The sequence below is a fragment of the Coregonus lavaretus genome (assembly GCF_964263955.1).
Source record: "Coregonus lavaretus genome assembly, chromosome: 4".
Taxonomy (NCBI): domain Eukaryota; kingdom Metazoa; phylum Chordata; class Actinopteri; order Salmoniformes; family Salmonidae; genus Coregonus; species Coregonus lavaretus.
The window spans coordinates 6864380-6882009 of record NC_139991.1 but is presented as its reverse complement, the minus strand read 5'-3'; positions in this window follow the sequence as shown (position 1 = coordinate 6882009).

Sequence of the window (17630 nt, the reverse complement as noted above, 5' to 3'; positions counted from 1 at the left end):
GCAGACGCTCTTAACCAGAGCGACTTACAGGAGCAATTAGGGTTAAGTGCCTTGCTCAAGGGCACATCAACGTCATTTAGCAGACGCTCTTAGCCAGAGCGACTCACAAATTGGTGCGTTCACCCTATAGCCAGTGGGATAACCACTTTACAATTTGGGGGGGGGGGGGGGGGGGTTAGAAGGAATACTTTAGCCTATCCCAGGTATTCCTTAAAGAGGTGGGGTTTCAAATGTCTCCGGAAGGTGGTGAGTGACTCCGCTGTCCTGGCGTCGTGAGGGAGCTTGTTCCACCATTGGGGTGCCAGAGCAGCGAACAGTTTTGACTGGGCTGAGGGGGAGCTGTGCTTCCGCAGAGGAAGGGGAGCCAGCAGGCCAGAGGTGGATGAACGCAATGTCCTCGTTTGGGTGTAGGGACTGATCAGAGCCTGAAGGTACAGGGGTGCCGTTCCCCTCACTGCTCCAAAGGCAAGCACCATGGTCTTGTAGCGGATGCGAGCTTCAATTGGAAGCCAGTGGAGTGTGCGGAGGAGGGGGGTGACGTGAGAGAACTTGGGAAGGTTGAACACCAGACGGGCTGCGGCATTCTGGATGAGTTGTAGGGGTTTAATGGCACAGGCAGGGAGCCCAGCCAACAGCGAGTTGCAGTAGTCCAGACGGGAGATGACAAGTGCCTGGACCAGGACCTGCGCCGCTTCCTGTGTAAGGCAGGGTCGCACTCTCCGAATGTTGTAGAGCATGAACCTGCAGGAGCGGGTCACCGCCTTGATGTTGGCGGAGAACGACAGGGTGTTGTCCAGGGTCACGCCTAGGCTCTTCGCACTCTGGGAGGAGGACACAGCGGAGTTGTCTACCGTGATGGCGAGATCATGGAACGGGCAGTCCTTCTCGGGGAGGAAGAGCAGCTCCGTCTTGCCAGGGTTCAGCTTGAGGTGGTGATCCGTCATCCATACTGATATGTCTGCCAGACATGCAGAGATGCGATTCGCCACCTGGTGATCAGAAGGGGGAAAGGAGAAGATTAGTTGTGTATCGTCAGCGTAGCAATGATAGGAAAGGCCATGTGAGGATATGACAGAGCCAAGTGACTTGGTGTATAGGGAGAAAAGGAGAGGGCCCAAAACCGATCCCTGGGGGACACCAGTGGTGAGAGCACGTGAGCAGTTATTGCAGGTCAGCTGAGAATTCAAGGTATTTCAGTACCGCTGATCAATGTTTGATATTTGTAATTTCAGTAGACTACTATGGACAAAAGATGCCAGATTCTCAAGTTTGAGTGTTATTATAACTGGTCGAGAGAGAGTATGCCATATTTCACCACTGGGGGCAGAGTTTGCAAGATCAACCGTCTGCGCTCCCCTCTGTTTCATAACGGGGAGGGGCTTCTTTCTTCACCTTTGCCCATGTGAGGAGCATGCCATCAGCTGTTTGGAGGTATTGATCAGAGGACGAGTGATAACATGTGTTTGCAAATAAAACTATACCTCCCCTGGGCCCCTTTATACAGATAGCGAATGCACCGTAGATAGCCTTTTTCTCTGACTCGTCTCTACATAAAACACAGGTTCAAGCAGTGGAGGGTCATCTATGTCAATCTACAATATAGTGACATTAGTATCTTCACGAAGCCACTTTGTGGTCTATCTACTGTTCTAGTAATGGAGTAACAGAATAATACAAAGCACCATATTAAGAATCATATCATATTGTTTTTAGATTATTAAGAAGAAAATGCCTATTGAGTTTATAATGTGAAACAAAGCAGTGTACAGTAAAGTCCAACATGTATTTTTCACTTTAAGCATCCAAAAATGGACAGAGATCTCATATTAATGTCCTTCATTTTTAATAGAGTAAATTCCCAGACATCTATAAAACTGGACGTCTGGGTTGAAGAAGTAAAAAAATAAGATCTAAGAGTCAAATCCTTTGTGTGCAAGCAATCAATAGTCTGTCTAATATTATAACTGAACAAATTGAGTATGCTAATGTTAACATTACCTCCACATCAGTGGAGGCTGCTGAGGGGAGGACGGCTCATAATAATGTCTGGAATGGAGTCAATGGAATGGTATCAACCACATGGAAACAACGTAGTTGATGTGTTTGATACCATTTCATTGACTCCATTCCAGCCATTATTATGAGCCGTCCTCCCCTCATCAGCCTCCACTGCTCCACGTGGCAGAGACGATATGATGATGACGACAAGTTCATACAGTTTACAGTACATTCAATACACTAGCATACTTCTCAGCTCCCCCACTGACATACCGTAGTCATACTGGGGCCATTTTACCCTCCATGGGCTGGGACACTTCCTGGCCATCTGCAGAGGAGACGGATGTGTGGATCTGCAGAATATTCTGGACCTTCAGTATGTGAGCCATTGTGTGTAGGCTAAAGTATAGGAGAGAGAGAGGAATTTGGAAAGAATGAAAGACATAGAGAAATGTGAACGTGGCCATATGATTTTTACAAATTATAACAAATTATATGTCAGACCACATATGAGCTTTTCCAGGAGCGATATCCATCATGCTTTGGTGTAATGGGATTTCCTGGGTGAGCAGCTCTCCTTCCCTGAATGTCACGCTAGGCCGCAGGTCAGACCTCCCCTGGCAGTGGCTCTCTCTCTCTCACACTGCAGCTTTGTTAAGGTGATTGATATCTCATAAAAACCTGTCAGTCACGGCAGGACGAAGGCAGAATGGTCCTCGGAGCCCTGTAAAATTATATCAGGTCCAGATAAAAAAATATTCTTACATTTAGATTATCTTGCTAAAGCATTATAGTGTTCACAATTTGTATTACACAAAACAAAGAAATGTCTCATATATACAGTACCAGTCAAAAGTTTGGACACACCTACTCATTCAAGGGTTTTTCTTAATTTTTTACTATTTTCTACATTGTAGAATAATAATGAAGACATCAAAACTATGAAATAACACACATGGAATCATGTAGTAACCAAAGAAGTGTTAAACAAATCAAAATATATTTTCTATTTGAGATTCTTCAAATAGCCACCCTTTGCCTTGATGACAGCTTTGCACACTCTTGGCATTCTCTCAACCAGCTTCATGAGGTAGTCACCTGGAATGCTTTTCCAACAGTCTTGAAGGAGTTCCCTGAACTTTTTACAAATTAATAAATAAAAATAAAACATAAATCTATCTTGAGTCAATAAGTATTCAACCACTTTGTTATGGCAAGCCTAAATAAGTTCAAGAGTAAACATTTGCTTAACAAGTCACATAATAAGATGCATGGACAGCAAAAGTGTTGAACATGTTTTCTGAATCACTACTTAATCTCTGTACCCCACACATACAATTATCTGTAAGATCCCTCAGTCGGGCAGTGAATTTCAAACACAGATTCAACCACAAAGACCAGGGAGGTTTTTGCCAAGAAGGGCACCTATTGGTGGATGGGTACAAAAAAACTAAACAGACATTGAATATCCCTTTGAGCATGGTGAAGTTATTAATTACACTTTGGATGATGTATCAATACACCCAGTCACTACAAAGATACAGGCGTCCTTCTTAACTCAGTTGCCGTAGAGGAAGGAAACTGCTCAATAATTTCACCATGAGGCCAATGGTGACTTTAAAATAAGTTACAGGGTTTAATGGCTGTGATAGGAGAAAACTGAGGGTGGATCAACAACATTATAGTTACTCCACAATACTAACCTAATTGACAGAGTGAAAAGAGGGAAGCTTGTACCTAATACAAATATTCAAAAACATGCATCCTGTTTGCAACAAGGCACTAAAGTAATACTGCAAAAAAATTTAGCAAAGCAATTCACTTTTTGTCTTAAATACAAAGTGTTATGTTTGGGGCAAATAAAATACAGCACATTACTGAGTACCACTTTCCATATTTTCAAGCTGCATCATGTTATGGGTATGCTTGTAATCGTTTTTCAGGATAAAAAAGAAATGGAACGGAGCTAAGCAAAGGCAAAATCCAAAAGGAAAGCCTGGTTCAGTCTGCTTTCCACAAGACACTGGGAGATTAATTCACCTTTCAGTAGGACAATAACCTAAAACACAATGCCAAATCTACACTGGAGTTGCTTACCAAGAAGACAGTGATCCTGAGTGGCCGAGTTATAGTTTTGATTTAAATCTACTTGATCTGAAAATGGTTGTCTTGCAATGATCAACAACCAATTTGACAGAGCTTCTAGGCAGAGTTGCAAAGAAAAAGCCATATCTCAGACTGGCCAATAAAAAGAAAAGATGAAGATGGGCAAAAGAACACAGACACTGGACTTCTTTGCAACTCTGCCTAGAAGGTCAGCATCCCGGAGTCGCCTCTTCACTGTTGATGTGGAGACTGGTGTTTTGCGGGTACTATTTAATGAAGCTGCCAGTTGAGGACCTGTGAGGCGGCTGTTTCTCAAACTAGACACTCAAATGTATTTGTCCTCTTGTGCAGTTGTGCACCGGGGCCTCCCACTCCTCTTTCTATTCTGGTTAGAGACAGTTTGCACTGTTCTGTGAAGGGAGTAGTACACAGCGTTGTACGAGATCTTCAGTTTCTTGGCAATTTCTCGCATGGAATAGCCTTCATTTCTCAGAACAAGAATAGACTGACGAGTTTCAGAAGAAAGTTATTTGTTTCTGGCCATTTTGAGCCTGTAATCGAACCCACAATTGCTGATGCTCCAGATACTCAACTAGTCTCAAGAAGGCCAGTTTTATTGCTTCTTTAATCAGCACAACAGTTTTCAGCTGTGCTAACATAATTGCAAAAGGGTTTTCTAATGATAAATTAGCTTTTTAAAATGATAAACTTGGATTAGCAAACACAACGTGCCATTGGAACACAGGACTGATAATGGGCCTCTGGTTGCTGATAATGGGCCTCTGTACGCCTATGTAGATATTCCATAAAAAATCAGCCGTTTCCAGCTACAATAGCCATTTACAACATTAACAATGTCTACACTGTATTTCTGATCAATTTGATGTTATTTTAATGGACAAAAAATTTACTTTTCTATCGAAAACAAGGACATTTCTAAGTGACCCCAAACTTTTGACTTGTGTAATCCCACTGGGCATTGTCTTTTCCATGTTGGTTCAACTTAATTTCATTGAAATGACGTGTAAACAACGTTGATTCAACAAGTGTGTGCACAGTGGGATGTTATCTATAGTAGGCCTGGATAGCAAATCAGTAGCCACATTTGTTTGGATCCATCACATCAACCCAATGTCACAATAAACATACATGTTTTACTATGAAGATAATTATTGCAGTTTAAGATTTTTCATTGGAACTCAACTCAATGCTATGGTCCAATGGAGAGCAGTAGACTACAAAAGGCTGTTCCTCAATCTGACCAGCAGGGAGAGACCGAGTACAGAGTATCAGTCAAGACTCAGCTCTATACAGAGGCCACTGACACACGCAGGCTGAATCTGAAGCTGAATCACACTGACACTCACTGGCTCACACACTTTTGGTTTTGAGGCTTTATACAGCACAGAGAACTATGTCTAAGAGAAAGCGTCTTTACGTGAAGACCAAAGTGACTTAGGATCCTTGTTCAACATACCCACGTTATATTAGAGAGAGAATTAGGTACTGCCAACTTTACTGATCTATGAGGTGAAACTCTTGTCAAAATCTGTGAATTTACTCTCTACAGGTGTGTTGGAGATAGTTCTGCCTGTCCGTCTATCTGGAGAGAGGTCTGATTGATGAGCTATAGGCAGCAGTATTTCAGGCCCAGGGCCTCTGTAATTTGGGAGGGTAAAGTGTGGAGAGCAGCAGAATTGGTCTTGGCCACAACTCTGCAGAGCCAGTCACACTGTTGAAGCGTAATGCAGGTTGGCTATTAAGCTAGCATAAATAAATAATGTCACCGGCACCTCTAAGTGAGTGGGAGTCTGAAACTTTTACCAGTGCATTTCTAATTTCCTTGTCAGGGTGAGTCAAATTATATCAACTTTGATCTGAATCATTTGCTTGGATGGCTGGCTAAGATGTACAATGCACACACACACACAGGCATGGCAGGGCACTTGGCTGGAAAGTGTACCTACGTCTCCTGGGTGAGACAGGGTCAGAGGACTTTAAATCAATGAGGTCTCTCTCTCTCCAGCTGGCCTGATCTACTAGAACCCCCCCTGAAACAGGGAAGTGATTTACACTGACCTGTAGGGAACGGCTGTTACAGTCAAATCTGTGTCTGGACTGTGACCAGGTGACATTTCAAAGGACCGGCAAGATAGTCATACAGATAGACAAACACATCAGCCATGTATTACTTTCAGAATTACTGAATTTGAAATGTAAAAAGTTTGGACATTCATTGATCTACCATAATATTATCTTTCTTTGCACACAGCAAAATTCCTGTTGAAGCCCTCTAATAGGAGCAGAATTACAGCTAGGGGAAAAAATACCACTATCCCCGAGCTTCAATCACTCTTGTTGCCCCCCTCTAACCCCCTCCACAACTTCCCCTCGTCAATGTCTGCCTGTCACTGCCACTGTGACCTCTGTTCTCTGAGCAATGCCTAGTCTGACCCGGACTTGCCTAAATAATTAATGTTATTCTTGAATTACAATGGAGGTACTGCTGTACTTATTACCCCATAGCAGAGAGAGGGGCCATGCAGCAGGCCAGGTATGACTGGTTCAAATGGCACCTATGTGGATGCATTCTGAAGACAAATTTCAATGGGGCATTAAAAAAAATATATCTACTACAAATGCTGTTTTAAATGATGGTATGGTTTCAGTGCTCTGTCCAGCTAAAGGTTGAGATGTTTGTCTAAGTGAACCTGCTTGTACTGATAAGAACCCACCCCCCCATCTGAATACCAACCCCATGCAGAAATACCCCCAGAGACCAGCATGTTCCCCATTAGAAAAAAAATGAAAGTACAGTCTGTAGTTTTATTCCAAAAAGGGGGGTGAAATAAAAAAGGAGCAAAAATTGGTTATAAAAGCATGGCAGGCATGTGATTTAGTGAGGCAATAAAAAATGAAAAGGTGGCCATTCATCATAGCGGCTAGCTCACTGGGAGAGGGGCTGTCACGGACACGCCAAGTCCGGGAGGCGGTTCCGACAGAGCCTCCAATCGCCCCCAAAACCTGCTTGGCCTGATGGCTTTTCCAGACGAGTACAGATGGACGGAGGGTGGATAGTGCTGGGTCCCTTGCCCTGTTCGTCATCACCATGGTGCTGAGAGAGGAGAGGAGGCAGGGAGAGGAGGGGCAGATGTGATTAACAGAATATAACCAAACAACACAAGGACCAACGCCAGCAGTGGGAGAATGGGGGAAAGGCCCTCTGCTGGCAAGGCTAGATCAGAGCTGTACCCCCTGATAAAAACCCGGGATAGGGTTGGAGCAAGGAGGAGTGTCTTGGTGCTCTAAACATTTGAATGAGGGCCTCTGAGAGGACAGAATAGACAGATTATTTAGATTAGTTTACCTGCTGCCTGTCATTCTAATCCAGTAAACAAACAAACATAAACTGCTGTGCATGGGAGAGAATACAGTAGTGTGGCCTAATGCATATTCAATAATGGATCTACTTACAAGTGAATTCCCAAAAAATATTTGATTGACATTAAACCTGCTAATGTATTGCCAGGTCTAGCGCTTCTATCAGTGTATAATCAATCACATTTGGAAAACCTTCTTACCTGGTTTCTGGACTCGATCATGCTAAACATTAGACCTATTTAAAATTCTAATGACGGAGGCATCATGCAATCTATCGATAATTAATATGGTATTATTTTATGTATCATTAAGGCAAATGTAGGGAGAGGTCAAAGGTAAAATAATAATATTAGTAATAAACATGACTATGTTTAAATGAATGTATGTGCTCTGTCACAGGGGCTCTCAAACTGTGGCCCATGGGCTTATTATGGACACATTGTATGCATTACCGTAGTTATTTTTTAAGAAGGGGCCTAGGCCACGCAGCCAATAGAATTATAGAATGAGAGGCTTCATATAGAAAAAAAGCATTCATTACCTTTTGGAGTGGACATTGTGTGACAGCTGAACGTTGAAAAAGAAGGGTGGTGTAGAACTAAAATAAGTTAGGAATTTGCCATAAGGGGGTAACTGGATATGCCATGTACGCAGGTTTGTGCATTTGTGTGTGTGTATAAAAGGGGATGTCTAAGCCAGAGAGAGACAGCCGTTTCATGGAACTGCTCGGCTTTCGTTATTAGATAATAAAAGTCTAATTCTTGGATTCACAGGCTCCAGATTCTTGTGAGATATTTTTGAGTTAAATATTTCTACGACATTAACAAGATAATTAACAAATGACTCAACTCAGCGATTCTCTTTAGCTCAACAACATCCATGTAAAATTGCTACTGAACTATCAACAGCACCTGGAGTGTTTATCTAACGCACGTATGCACCTTGTTTTTTTATTTTTCCCGCGCTTAGGCATTGCCTTGCGCAGTAGTCAGCTGACCGCAAGTGATTTATTTAGCTAACTCAATAAAATTAATTCAGTAGTGATGGGCATTCCGAGTGTTTTCAGTGAGCTCGCTCATTTGGCTCTGTTCAGCTAAAATATACATTAATTTGGCTCCCAAGCGGCTCTTCGTTCAGTGGCGCTTAAAAATAGCTTACCTAAAACCATAAAAAAATTGCACATCTATAACGTAAAGCTTACAATTGCCTGTCATTATGTCATATTGTGACATGTGAGTTCAAACATTTTTTTGCCTGACCAAATTATTAGATGACCTGCAAAAAAATAAAGGATCAAAATGAATGCACTGCAAAAAAGTGTGTGGACCAGAAAAAGGCTCCTCCTCACTATCTATTGTTCCTGCAGTAAGGAATTACAATCTTCAGAGAATCATTTGTACTTTCTTATCTGCAGATAGGCTAGAGGTTGTCTGTCTCTTGAGCTCAAAAAGCAGTTGTTGGCTAACAATATGGAAATCAGGGGGCCAAATGAATGGCTCTTTCACAGATGCGATTCGGTTCCCGATGTTCACCAAAAAGAGCCGCTCAAAAAGAGCAGCTCAAAAAGAGCCGCTCAAAAAGAGCAGTTCGTTCGCGAACAACCCATTACCATCATTCAGTGACAACAAATGGTGATGAAAGTAGGCTAGATAGCTCTCTACATTTGTTAACAATGATAAAGATATGTTGCCCATTCATTAAAAGGTATGTAGAATGTATTTCATGCTGCATTTTGTTTGCTAAAACTATTAATTATGAGGGCCTAATTGAAAAATTATCCACAAACACTTATCATTCACATGTAGGCTAATGCATATATTAACGTTGCATTGTTGTGGTTATAACCACAGGCCGGTAAATATTTTCACCTCCAATTCCCCTTCATTTAAGACAAGTTGCAGTTTATGTCTCTTGAAAGGAAGCAAAACATCTTGGTAGGCCTAGTGGAGTGTCTGTGTCCATGCCTGGGTGCCATCTTTCTCAGTCAACTCTAGCCAATCTCAGTCTAGGATTAAAATCCAGGTGAACATTCTGTGCATACTTTGTTACACAACCTGGTCTCAGGGGTAGACATAACATAGTACACGTAAATCCGGGACACTCCAATTAGTACGATATGTTAATTTTCGTATGGTATGTAATAATTTGTGGATGTCCATCATCCATTTCTTATGATATGTTACGAATTGCAATTCATACAATATGTTACGAATGTGCAAAACGTATGATATGTTACGAACTCCAATGTGTTGTGGCTAACGTTAGCTAGGTGGCTGGGTGGCTAACGCTAACTTTAGCAAGGTGGCTTACTTTAGCTAGTCTAGGAGTTAGGGTTAGGGGTTAAGGTTAGAGTTAAGGTTAAAAGGTTAAGGTTAGGGTTAGGGGAAGGGTTAGCTAACATGCTAAGTAGTTGCAAAGTAGCAAAACATTGTTAGTAGTTGCAAAGTTGCTAATTAGTTAAAATGCTAAAGTTGTCCGTGATGAGATTCTAACACGCAACCGTCGGGTTGCTAAACGTTCGAGTTATATGCCCCCCCCCACCACCCCCCCACACCGACCAACCAACCAACCACCCACCCTACCTAACCTTCTGTCTTATGTAATCATACAAAACGTAACATATCATACTAATTTGAGTGTCCCAGATTTACGTTTACTATGTTACATCTAGTCTATAAGACCAGGCTGCGTTACAATAATATTAGTTGCCAGTTTCATGAGTTAGATAGCTGGGCCACAAGTACAGCGTTGTTAGTGTTCTTTGTAAGACAGATGGACATATAATTTGCGTGAAATACATAGGCCTATTGATGTGATAGTGTCATGGTATTAAATAGTTTGTCCCCCGTTATCAAACACTCATGCAAGTTTCTTCATGAGAGAGGGTAGAGAGAGGAGCAACAATCTCAGTACATAAATCCATTGTTCCCCCAAATAGGCCTACCTCCAACCAGAGCACAGTATGCTCTCATGTTGACTGGTTCTGTTAGGGTGATTATACCCATATGTAATATGCTTTAAAGTTGCAGGGTCATGGTGTCACAGACATATGCTAAAATAGGTCTGTAAGTGCTGTTCATTAAGTCCTATAAACTTGAGTTCACTACATGAGGGCGGAACAGACTGCTGCCAGCACAAGGTCATGAATGTTTCCAGTGCAGAGATTCCCCCACTCCTCTCTGTCTGTCGGAAGTGGTAAAATAGGTCTTTCTGCGGTCTCCTGAAGATGCTTTCATATGCCACTCTGCATTTTTTTACCATCTCTTTTGTTAAGCCCACAGGAAATCCAATATCCTAAACACTGTTGTTTGTCTTCTGGGTTCCATCTTCATTATCTTGTGCTAGTAACTTTCATTTGGCCTCCTTTTATTCATTCTGCCATGTTTACTTACTGAGGAGCCCTTAAAAGAAGTTATCGGAAAAAATGTGGTTTGAATGAACACATATCTCACTTTTAAGTTTCCTCTGCCTTTCCTGTGAAAATGTGTAGCACCTTTGTGAGAGCTGGGTGTCCACAACTGATAATAAAAGGGAAAACACATGCTGACTTCTCTGAAGAATTATTTTTAAAAAACGCCCTCAATACAAGGCCCTCTGTGAGCCAGCCCTTTTAATTAAAACCACTTGTTCCAAAACTTGTACTTAATGTTTCCCATTAGTCATGTTTGAGGGATTACAGACAGCTCCAATGAAAGTCAAGGATTAAATGGAAAACGCAGATGTGCGAACAATGCGGCTTGTTTTATTGCCATCACAGTCGTTTAGTAATTATGAAAGATTAGCTATATTGACAAGGTTTCCTAATTCCTTCCACAATTAAAGATGACTTCTCTCTGAAAAAAAAGAGGGTTACCTAGGTCACGGACAAGGGGCGTTAGGGTTAAAACATTACCCTTTGTAAAAAGAAGTCAAGTTAACTTGTTTTTTTTTCTTTCTTTATGATTCGCTTTCATCCATTTGATTAGATGTTTTCTTCCAGTACTGTGTCTTCAGTGTTAATTAGTGGTGACATTTACTTCCCTGATACCCGCCCATATGACCCATCAGTTATGAAACAATGTAAGTAGAAACAGAGTTAACATGAAATGTCACCCTTTATGAAAAGGCGCCATGATCACACACACAGTAAAAGCCGATCTGTATTAAACGTGGCCGCGGCTGTTCTTAACTGACGTATTCAGTGGGATGTTTACCGTTTTGCCTTAATTCAAGTCAACAGGCAGAGGGACATAGAAGGGAGAAGTGTTAAACAACAGTTTAATTGCATCATCTGGCCAGTGAATCACTTTCATGTGGGCAGCATGCTTACGAGGGCTCCCTATCAGGTTTAGCATTCTTTGCTAGGTCTGTGTGCATTGTGGATTGTTAGTGTGACCCCTGACTCTTGACCTCTGGGTGATTACCCCTGTCGTGCATCCCTCCTTGGTTCTTCCCCAAATCTTTGAAGTCAGAGGTGAGGGCAAGCAGGATTGCTTCTACCCCCTCCCTCATTACCACGTGCCCTCATCTGGAGCATCGCATCCACACATGCTGAACTTGGCAGAGGATCAGTGAATCTGAGAGTCATGCCTGTACATTAATTAGGCCGTCCACGTACACGCGGCTATGCTAGGTATATGTCTTTAATTATGTAGCCTGTGTTTGACCTTTTCGGAGATACTTCTTTTTTAAAGTAGTTTAGATGAAGACCCGCTGAGATTCATAAAATACACATAAAGTGATGCATTAGCAGTGTGATTCAGCATTTAAAATGCAGAGAGGTATTATTCAACATAAGCAGGGAGAAAAACACTAATCTCAGGTGCTTGCCCCTGAGGAGAGCGAGTGGAATACTGATCCCTGTGCCAGGGAAGGGGAAAAAGCAATGACCAGTAATAGGCTGGTTGTAGCCCTATGATTATTAAGAACTGTTTTTTTTTTTTTTTTAGGGGTAGATCAGCTTTAATATTGCAGATAGATTGTAACTTCCATCAATGTAATTGTCTGCATCACTTCCAATCCCCCATATGTTTTTTTTTCTTTTTTTTCTCGCATATATATATATATATATATATATATATATATACACATACATACACATACATACACATACATACATACAGATACGCATATACATACATACAGATACGCATATACATACATATATATATATATACACATCCTTTAAAAATATATATATTTCCCTTTATTACTTTCCAACCCCACCATCCCTTCCCTAATTTGAGTAAACTAGTGAACAACAATGCTTAGGCCTCTACTTCATGCTTATACATACTATATACATTTTATGGACACAGTCAATAATTATATTTTGTTTGTTTTTAATCCTGAACTTCCTCCGATCATTTTCATGATGTCCATCTGGTATGCTTCTATATGCCATATCTTTCTAACTGTGCTCTTTCACAAAAGCTCACAATATATAACCTATATACTTATTATGGACACAGTATGCTTTACACTAGTTATCTTGTTGTTATTAGTTGTTGTTATTAGTCCCATCCTTCAGCTCCATTCAACACCTCCCATCTATCTCTTAACACCATCCATATTGGATTTCTATTTGCCATATATTTTTCAACTGTACTGTGATGTTTTACAAAAGTTCTGAACCTTTCTATTCTCATTGTTTATACAGTTTGTGAATTGAAAATAAACATTTTTGCTAAAGGTATTATTATATTATTACACCCAGTAGTGCTATCTGTAGGGTCAGCTCCATGCAAATATTGCTATCCTTCAGCCATTCCTGGACCTGTGCCCAGAAACAAGCTACAAATGGACAGTACCAAAACAAATTATCTAATGATTCTGTCTCTTCACAGCCAAATCTGCAGAGCTGGGAAGATTGTATCCCCCATAGAAATAACATTCTATTGGTAGCAAGAATTGTATATAATAATTTAAATTGAAAAATTCTAAGTTTTGAATCCGCCGTTGTTTTGCGTATCAGTTCATAAATACTATGCCATGGAATCGGTACGTCAAAAATCTCTTCCCAACTATTTAGCAATCTATATGGGACGGCTGTCAATCTTTTGGTCCTTAAATGAAACTGGTAAACTTTTTTATTTATCACAATTTTCTTTAACCAATGATGTTCTTTAATGCAAGGCCGACAGACAAGTTCCTTACTTTTTCCTCCTTCCACTTTCCTCTTCCATTTTTGCGGTAATGCTGCAATTATTTGGTTATTAAGAACTGTTACTGATAACACATATGAGGTATATCACTGCATTGACAGTTATAATCAACTCTCTGTTTGTGCATTAACAGCTTCCCGTTCCCCCACACTCAAGAGGAAGCTGATTTGTGGACAAGGAAGAGAACAGAAAAGGGAAAAAAATAAGATATATTATTCCTTGCAAGGGGTTTGGAACAAGGAATGAAAGTAATTATTTTTGCTTTTCATGATTTAGTCATATTTATGGGGCATTACTGTACGAGCGGGCTGTTTAATGTTATTTGCAGAAAGCACACATTGTTCGCATCAAGCATAGGAAAGCTGAAGGCACAGCCATCTGAGCCGTGACCTCGTGGCTGCAGCACTGAGCTCCACAGAGCAAATGGGGTTCAGCGTTTGTGCGAGCTACACACAATTAATAATGGAACCAGGTTTCAAACTTGACAACTGTTTGGACCACCGCTTGTTCTGGATCCTTTCGTGTGAGGGAGCCTGAGGCACCAGAACACCCCCGGGCCAGAGGGCCCAGATTTGAGGCAATAACCCAATCCATCCATGTTGTGCTGAGGTAGAGGAGGGGAGACAGAATAGACCTCTCTCACCCACTTATGTTGCATTGCATCTAATAGGAGAGGCTGGCTCTGTGCAGATCAGTAGGCCTATTGGAGGTCAAGTTCAGTTACCATATCTAACAGCAGGAGTGTTCCTTTACAGAGTTTGCCTGTTTAGTATGTGTGTGGTTTGTGTTCTACTGTATGTCCATATTATCTATGTGTAGCTGTGTTTCCATTCGTGTTGTTTGCTGCTGCGAGCCAGACAGTCAGGTGGTACCTCTAGTGGTATTCAGAGGTTGAAGGGTGAGGAATGAGGAGTAGATGTTTTATTCTATTCTAAATGATATCATGTTATATTAGGTTTCACAGTGTAGAATGGTGGGGTGGAAAAGCTGGGGTCCTTTCCAGCCCTGACTCGAGTGCAAAGAGTAACTGCTGACTCCTGAGACCCACTTACAACTAAGACGTGGTGTGCTTTTATCCTGCCTGGTCAAATGTGAAATAAATAAAAATAATGGAAAATGGCTGCTCTCTGGGCTGTACCCTTGGTCCCCGGCTCTTTGTTAAAACCATATCTCTGCTGCTCCATTGCCCCTAGCTACATTAAATCCCATTAAATTCACGTCATTAAAGCAGCCCTCACTGCTCCTCGCAGCAGCCCTAATGCTGGGCCTCTCAAGGACAGAGCGGTAATGAGGGTGGACTGGATTTAACCTTGAAGAGTACATGTTTTCATTTTCAAATCAATAACTTATAGTTCAAAACCGCCACTAGATCCAGGCTATAATTTTCAAGCATTAATTGCGTGGATTATGTTTCTCCTGCAGTGAGAAGGTATTTAACTTTAAGCTGCAGTGTACATTCTGCATTTAGCTTTTTTCTCTCTTTCGCTCACAAGATAGGAATTGACAGCTTGCACATTTTCTATATCAGTGAGTCCATGTGCATGTGTACAGTTTGCTGTGCAGACGGGATAGCTTAGAGAGATTGGATTTCAAAGAGTCATTATACTGTGTGTAAACAATTAGGTGATCTGTGCAATTTTCTAAAGTGAAGCCAAACAGCGGCAATGTTGGCCTCAATTTCTTTTTCTCCTCCATGTGAGATTGCAGTCTAGTGTCGTCATTCACACTGAAGAGGTGAAATTCTGAAATCTCCATCAGAGCCATTTGATTCAGACTCAGACAGTCACCTGCTGTGAAAAATTGGGAAATTCTGAATTATGAATGAATATTTGGATGATGGAAAGACAGCAGGGGAAAAGAAAGAATACCTGAGAAAGGAGAGAAGTGGTTCATTCTCTCTCTCCTCATGGCTGTAGCTCATATATCCCTCTCCATAGTGGGGGCCGTCTCCTCGTGATCCTATGGAAAGCATTCATTTGTCCTGGGGTGATAATTTCTGCTCGATATGTTCATAATGTGAAATATTGGATATCGTCCTGAGATGGGGGCTGGGGTGATCACGGCAGCTTAATTTGTTTTATCAAATCCCCCTCTTAAATGAGGCTTTATTAAATTACATAGCTCACACTGTGGGAGTAGGGCACAGGCAGCGCCAGCACAGTGTAAAAAGAGCTTTGCGGGATAATTAAATAAAATTTATAAAAAACCCTCAGCCAGGGTGAGGAGAATGGGAAGGAGGGAAACCCAACGGCCATCTTTACATGCTCAGCTTCTGTTTCATTCTCTCTAATTTGGATTCCTGGGGAATGGGCCATGTAGAATGAGTAAAAATGGGAGGGGGAGAGATTGTCTGCAAGCTGTAGCTGTCTGTAAATGGAGACACACACTTATGCTCACTTAGGTTCTCATACGCCAACACACAACACCTACAATATGAAACAATTGGTACTTGGTAGATCTTTATGTTCAGATGCTGCTGTGATAATTGTGCCCAAAGGCAGAGAATCCCTTCACATCAAAGAATATTCTGCAATATTCTTTGTATGAAGAGAATGTAGCATAGACATTTTAACTGTCCACTTTGTGGTCCTGGTCCCCTCCCCTACTCCTCTGTGTCGGGTATGTACAGTGCATTCGGAAAGTATTTAGACTCCTTCCCTTTTTCCACATTTTGTTACGTTACAGCCTTATTGTAAAATGGATTCAATTGGTTTTTCTCCTCATCAATCTACACACAATACCCCATAATGACAAGGCAAAAATGACAAGGCTAAATATTCAGACCCTTTACTCAGTACATGATTGAAGCACCTTTGGCAGCAATTACAACCTCGAGTCTTCTTGGGTGTGACGTTACAAGCTTGGCACACCTGTATTTGGGGCGTTTCTCCCATTCTTCTCTGCAGATCCTCTCAAGCTCTGTCAGGTTGGATGGGGAGTGTCGCTGCACAGCTATTTTCAGGTCTCTCCAGAGATGTTCGATCGGGTTCAAGTCCGGGCTCTGGCTGGGCCTCTCAAGGACAGTCAGGGACTAGTCCCAAAGTCACTCCTGTGTTGTCTAGGCTGTGTGCTTAGGGTCGTTGTCCAGTCTGAGGTCCTGAGCGCTCTGGAGCAGGTTTTCATCAAGGATCTCTCTGTACTTTGCTCTGTTCATCTTTCCCTCGATGCTGACTAGTCTCTCAGTCCCTGCCGCTGAAAAACATCCCCACAGGATGATGCTGCCACCACCATGCTTCACCGTAAGGATGGTATTGGCCAGGTGATGAGCGGTGCCTGGTTTCCTCCAGACGTGACACTTGGCATTCAGGCCAAAGAGTTCAATCTTAGTTTCATCAGACCAGAGAATCTTGTTTCTCATGGTCTGAAAGTCCTTTGGGTGCCTTTTGGCAAACTCCAAGCGGGCTGTCATGTGCCTTTTACTGAGGATGAGGAGAGGCTTCCGTCTGGCCACTCTACCATAAAGGCCTGATTGATGGAGTGCTGCAGAGATGGTTGTCCTTCTGGAAGGTTCTCCCATCTCCACAGAGGAACTCTGGAGCGCTGTCAGAGTGACCATCGGGTTCAAGGTCACCACCCTGACCAAGGCCCTTCTCCTCCGATTTCTCAGTTTGGCCGGGGCGGCCAGCTCTAGGAAGAGTCTTGGTGGTTCCAAACTTCTTCCATTTATGAATGAAGGAGGCCATTGTGTTCTTGGTGACCTTCAATGCTGCAGACATTTTCTGGTACCTTTCCCCAGATCTGTGCCTCGACACAATCCTGTCTCGGAGCTCTACGGACAATTCCTTCGACCTCATGGCTTGGTTTTTGCTCTGACATGCACAGTCAACTGTGGAACTTTATATAGACAGGTGTGTGCCTTTCCAAATCATGTTCAATCAATTGAATTTACCACAGGTGGACTCCAATCAAGTTGTAGAAACATCTCAAGGCTGATCAATGGAAACAGGAAGCACCTGAGCTCAATTTCGAGTCTCATAGCAAATGGTCTGAATACTTATGTAA